Source organism: Monodelphis domestica, chromosome 7, assembly GCF_027887165.1.
Source record: "Monodelphis domestica isolate mMonDom1 chromosome 7, mMonDom1.pri, whole genome shotgun sequence".
NCBI classification, from domain to species: Eukaryota; Metazoa; Chordata; class Mammalia; order Didelphimorphia; family Didelphidae; genus Monodelphis; species Monodelphis domestica.
This window is the reverse complement of record NC_077233.1, coordinates 227,061,980-227,068,568: the sequence shown is the minus strand read 5'-3', so window position 1 is coordinate 227,068,568 and position 6,589 is coordinate 227,061,980.

Below are 6,589 nucleotides of genomic sequence, written 5' to 3'. Positions count from 1 at the left end.
AGACAGAATCAAGGGTGGAAAATCACTTGCTAGGGGGAGAAATGTATGAAATGGTTAGAACTGTCTGGCAATACCCACATTCAAATGACGTGGGCCAGAGTAGGGGGTGAATACTTTCCCCTTTTCATTTTCATATTCATTTTCAAGCATATACCTAGAGGTATCTCTGGGGTAGAGATGAGAAGAAGTGTGTTATAAGTATGGAGACAATTAGTGGTATGCTGATAAATATCAAACAAATAATCATCCAAAATATATAAATCATTTTGAAGTTTACCATGCTTTATTAACATAAGCCATGCTTTGTGACATATGCTGCTTTCCAAAATGTGGATGCTTACACTGAAAATTGAATGGCTGACTCTAATGAGTAGTAGGATCTGGCCCCAACACAGTCCTGGGTAGTCCTAGAAAAGATATAGCAAAACAAGATGGCATATAGTACTCAAGGAAGAGAGAGGGAAACTGAGGTCAACTGGACTGTAGAGTGGATAAAGGGAACGCTGTATAATGAGATTGGGAAGACAAGTTGGAAGAATTTTAAAAGCCAAACAAAGGAGTTTATAATGGATCTTAGAAGCTGCAAGAAGTCACTAGAGTTTAGTGAGCAAAGGAAGGCAGGGTTATATCTCTGCTCAAGGAAAATCATTTTGGCAATTGTATAAAAGATAAATTTTAGTAGGAAGAGACTTGTGGCAAGGAAGCTAAGAAGGAGGCCATCATGATAGTTTAGTCAAAAGGCAATGAATCTAGGGGGCAGTTGGGTAGCTCAGTGTATTGAGAACCAGGTCTAGAGATGGGAGGTCCTAGGTTCAAATCTGGCCTCAGACACTTCCCAGCTGTGTGACCTTGGGCAAGTCACTTAACCCCGATTGCCTAGCCCTTACCACTCTTCTGCCTTGGAACCAATACACAGTATTGATGCTAAGATGGAAGGTAAGAGGTTTTTTTTTTTTTAAAGGCAATGAGTTTGGAATAAGATGCTGACTCTGTGAGTAGAGAGAAGGACATAGGATATGAGAGATGTGGTAGAGCTGCAAATGACAAGATTTGAAAACTGAGTGGAAATGTGGAGTGAGGGCAAGTGAGGGACCAAAGTTGATTTTGACATTACAGATCTGGATCACTGGAAAAAATAAAGTTGTCTTTTGATAAAAATGGGGATGTTTGGAAGAGGGGAAGGTTTTGGGAGAAAGATAAAGACTTCTAATTTGGAAATGCTGAGTTTTAGATTTCTCCAGGATATGTGAAAATATCTTTTGAAACATTCATTAGGCAGTTGACAAAGCAAAACTAGAGCTCAGGACAGAGATTAAGATTGGATCTGGAGATTTGGGAGTCATCTGTACATATATGTAATTAAACCTATGGGAACTAATAACATCACTAAGGAAGAGAATGTAGAGCAAGAAGGGAAGAGGGTCCAGGGGTATCCACATGGTTATGGGGGGAAAGATATGGATGATGATTTAGCAAAGGAGACTCAGAAGTGTTAGTCAGATTGGTGGTAGGAAGACCAAGAAGAAATAATATCACATACAGACACAAAACAGAAAGGAGAGAGCATTTAGGGGGAGAGGATGTAAGGCAAATTGCCAATTGGCTGAGAAGGCAGCAGTGGCACACTTGGATGAGAACTTATGAGCCACCTGACTCCCCTACACAGCTGTGTGCCTCTGAACCTGCTTCCTCTCCTGAATTCCAAAGAGATGATTTAATGGTGGATGGTCTTTCTGGCATAATGTTGACAGTTACAGATAATTAAAGGTGGCCCCAAGAAACACAATGCCCTGTTTTGTATGAATGTGTGAAAAACCAAATTCTCTTATGATACACATGATTCTTTATTTAATCAATGCAATGACATGAATTCCCACCCAGAGGATTTCTATTCAGCTTAGTTATTTATCTGAATTATGCCTTAGGGTTGGTGCATGAAGGCAAATTTTTGCTTTTTCAGTTTGGATGCAAGAGATATGTGATATGAACTCTCCTGAGCCAGAGAGGGTGATGTGGAAGTCCTGGGAGCTTGACTGTGCTAATATGTCACTTAGACGGAGTCTACACATCCAGAGTGAAAGGAAGAGATGAGCAATTCTCTGGTAAACTCAATCTTGGAAAGTGATCCATCTGAGGCATTCAGAACAACCATTTCAAATTCAGCCTACATTAGCTGGATTGTTGAAAGGTGGTGGTCTTAGTGGAGAGAAGACTGGAGTAATCAGAAAGTGCTAGTTTCAAAAACAGGCTCCAATACATACTAACTCTCTGACTTTGAGCAAATTGTTAATTTCTCAGTGCCCTCGACACTTTCTAAGCATATAAACTATTAATGAATACTCTACATTGGTGGAAGGAGTTTTTATACCAGGAATGCCCTACTCTAAAGACATTTTAGATCTGAACCTTTCCACTCTTTTCATCCTGAAACTCAAATATAGATAACTTCACCTCTCCCTGTTAGTGTAGCCAAATGATTCCTTAGGTGAAAACTATAAATCCTATTTCATAGAACCATAGTTTTAGGGCTAGAATCTACCTTAAAGGTTATCTAGTCCATCCCCTTCATATAGAAATGGAAGCTAAAGTCCAGAGAATGTAAATGATTTACTGAGGCCATGGTTAACACAGAACAGAAGTCAGACTCAAATACATATCCTTTGACTCCAAACCCAGTTCTCTTTCCATATTGCCAGACTTCCCTGAAATAGAAAAATGTGAACCCACTGAGTATAGACTTTAACCTTCTCTGGTTTGGGTGTGTGTAATTAAAATTTGCTCCCCAAGGACTCTCTTTCCCAGCATCCCATTTATGTGTTTAGCTATGTGCTAATGTAGGGAGGATATATTTTGGTGTAGCCCTCTCTCTCTCTCTCTCTCTCTCTCTCTCTCTCTCTCTCTCTCTCTCCCCCTCTCTCTCTCTCTCTCTCCCCCCCCCCCTCTCTCTCTCTCTCTCTCTCTCTCTCTCTCTCTCTCTCTCCCCCCCCCCCCCAAATGCAGCATGCAGCTGTGGAGGCTGAGGGAAAAGCTTGGCAGGAAAATTTACTCATGTGGTCATACTTAAGCTTTGTTCTTTTATTTCTTCTACTCCAGGTGATTACTACTTATAAATTATAATAGTTGGAGTTATTCATATTAATTTAAATATTACATTGTTGGTGAGCCACAAAGGGATAGAATCCTTGATCTTTTAAGATAGCCTTTGAGTAAAGATGGGGAGTAGATGATTTTGAAAAAATCTTGCTTCCCTTCTGCTGTGGCCCTTTTTGCCCTCCCCCTTAGAGGAACTCTCTTCTGAGTTTTCGTGATGCAGGAGACACAAAGTGGTGCTTCTGCCCACCTGCTTTGGTTTGTGGGACTTAGCCTGGGGATACTTGCTGAGCCTGGAGCCCCTGTTACCTGCCTGCTGTGTCTGTTGAGTGAGCCATTTTCCTTCATGGAGGGGGAGGTATAAATCCTCTTTTCCCCACCCCAGGTGGGTCTCAAGCACATGATATCCACTTGAGCTTCCAGCTTGCAGCTGAGGTGGCTCTTAGACCACAGCACATACCCTGTGCTCCACCATGCCCAGAGCAGTCCTTTTCACACTGACCAGGCCCAACCCCATTAAACTTCCAAGCCAATTTTAAACTAACCCAGGGAAGCTTTCATATCCTCTTTTAGAGCTCAACTCCCAACAGCCTCTATTCACTAGCCTTATGAGGCTTTTACTCCTAGCCAATTCATACTAGAGTAGCGCCACCTCTGAACAGAAAGTAGAATTGCTACCAATTTAAAATTTGATTTAAAAGCATGGCCCATTCTATGAAAGAGCAGTGCTGTATCTTTTCTTATTTCTGTTCCTGGGAGTACTTGTACCGATTGGATACTTTGAAATTTATTCATTCTTCCCCAAGAAAAAATAACTGAAATATATCTTGTGTAATTTCAAGATTCAGAAGTGAGATTCTACCCAGTTTCTACAACACATCCAATGTGGGATTCATCCACACTATGCTCAGTGTGGAAATTTCCCAGAAGTGTGACCATCTTGAGGAATCTAGATGGATGATGATACTGGGGAGGGTAAGGAACCTCAATGAGTCTGGAGGTGAATTTTAAGCCTTTTCAGACTCCATTGCCTTATTGGTGTCACTATGTCAGTTGGTTCCCCTCCAAATAGTGAAAAAGTCTCTGTAATGCAGCTATTGGAATTAGAGAAAAGGACTCTGGAAAGGGATGTTCACATCCTGTCACATATGTTGTATTTGCTAATTTTTTGCTTTAAAATTCATTTTTATTTTTTAGGTTCACATATTTACCTAATCTAACATATTTCATTGCACTATGTCATTTTAAGCTATGGTGTTTTGGCCATTAGCTATATGTTCTGTTACATTGTCTTTATTTGTACCCTTCCCCTATGACTGGACTGGAGAAAATACTATTATAAAAGTCCATAAACAACTTAGATAAACCCTTTTACATGGCAAAACCATAGGTCCTTATGGATGCTGGGTTTTTCACCAGATCTATCGAGGTCACATGTTGCCTTAATGACCTTTTATTCCTTATTGCCTTTGTTATTTGTCACAGAGATGGTGATGGATGGACCCCAACAAACTAGTTGCAACCTGTATCAGTAACTTTTGGAGAATTTAATGAGCTAAAAATCTCAGTTGATTTTAAAGGGTCTTCAGAAGTGATTTTCAGATATCTAATAGTACCAATACCTCTGACTGATCATTTGCCTACCTTTGAGTTGTTTGTTACAAAAGGTAAGGATCCATTTAGTAGTTGAATGAAGTTCAATAGCACTATTGTATTCCCCATTGCCACATTTATAAAAATGTAGTGGATGAGACATTAGAAGTGATTTTCACTATTGTATTCCTCACCTCAACATTGCAATGGATGGGACATATAAATACATACATTTTACAGCTATTACAGTTTCATACCAGGAGAGGGAGGTTTCCCAAGGAGCTTTGTTACCCTGTGATGGGTTATAATCTCGTCTGAGAGATGGGAAGGATTTCTCAGCCAGCTTGGTAACTTCTGGCTGGCTCCCAGAAGGAGTATTTCCCATGGAGCTTGGTGGCTCCTGGATGGTTTTTATATTTGTAACTCTTCAGTTTACTCTACCCTTCCACCAAAAAGATGTAGATTCTTGGTGACATTTTAGAGCTTTTTAGGTTTTAGAACCTAAAGCTTTTAGAACATTTTAGGTTTTCATCAGCAGTACAGAGGGTTTTTTCTGGACTCTCCTGCCAAATTTTAGAATGATGGCAGTAATAGACATTATTAGAAATATCTTAGCTAAGTTGACAGATAGGCTAGATCTGGAGAACTTGTGCCAAGTATCTATGAGATTTATAGGTTTTTAAAATGTCACACAGAAAGTGGCTATAGAGACTCATGTGAGTCCTAATGATAGTGGCTTTGTTTGATAGGGTTTGCTTGCTATTATCATTAAATGGGCTCTTATGATTTGGGGTATTTTGGTACTTCTTTGAATGTGCAGTAGCTACTGTACTACTGTTTTAAAAAGCTGTTACTTGGTGAAAATCATGTGCACTCACACTGCTTATTATGGCCAAGTTAAAAAGGAAATGGATCTCATTTTGGGGTGAGAAACCTTTCTCTTGTACCTCTTCTTGGCTGACACCTTTTCATGGAATGTGAACTATATATTTTTGGTTTTTTAAAAATTTTATTGTTTTTTTCTTGAATGTGCAATAGAGTGTTTGAGTTTTCTTTTTTTCTCTAATTTTTTTGTACTTGAAGTACATGTTACCAGTATTGATGGGGTTTTTATTTTGCACTAAAATAAGTTTAAAATGTCCATTAGCCCTAATGTCAATGAATACCCCAAAGCCTTACAGAAACCTGCCATTGATTGTTAAATATTATGGGTCTTTGATTAATAATTTTGTCTGATTCTAGGAGAAGGGATCACAAAAGAGTAACTGCACAGTGCCAAGGAGCACAAAGTTGACCTGCACAGTGTCTGGGAACACAAAGTCAAGGAGACCAACCAATCCTGGTGGAATTGATGAGATTCTGGGCCAAGATAGGGAACTTGAACTTATTTTGGGGTTCAAGGAAGCAGCTGTTTGCAAAGTCAGACTCAGGATTCCCTCTTGCCAGATTCAGACTTCTACCAAGTACCTCAGTTTGTGGCTCCCCTATTCCTGTGAGTGAAGGTAAAATCAGACCAGGGAATACTATTTCCCTTTTGCTTCAGTCTAGTCCTTTTTCTCTCTCTTTCATAATATAGTCCTGAATGCTGATTGGGTAAGTGCATAATTGCTACTTGTAATAGATGATATTTTGTGGGTGTATATTGATGGATACTAGATAACTAATGGATCAGGTAGTTATCTCCTTTTTCCTAACCTCCTCCCTTTTCCTTCCTCTTCAGAAGTTTTTCAGCCTTCCCTTCCCCCCCTTCTTCAATCTCTTTCAAGCCACTCAGTGTGAGCTATGAGGTTTCAATGAAATAGTTCTTAATCTTCTTTGTCAAACAAGGGGTTTATTTGGGGAAGACAGAACAAGGGTGGAGGATAAGGTAAGAGGGGTAGGGTATCCCTATTCTCTATGGTGAGTG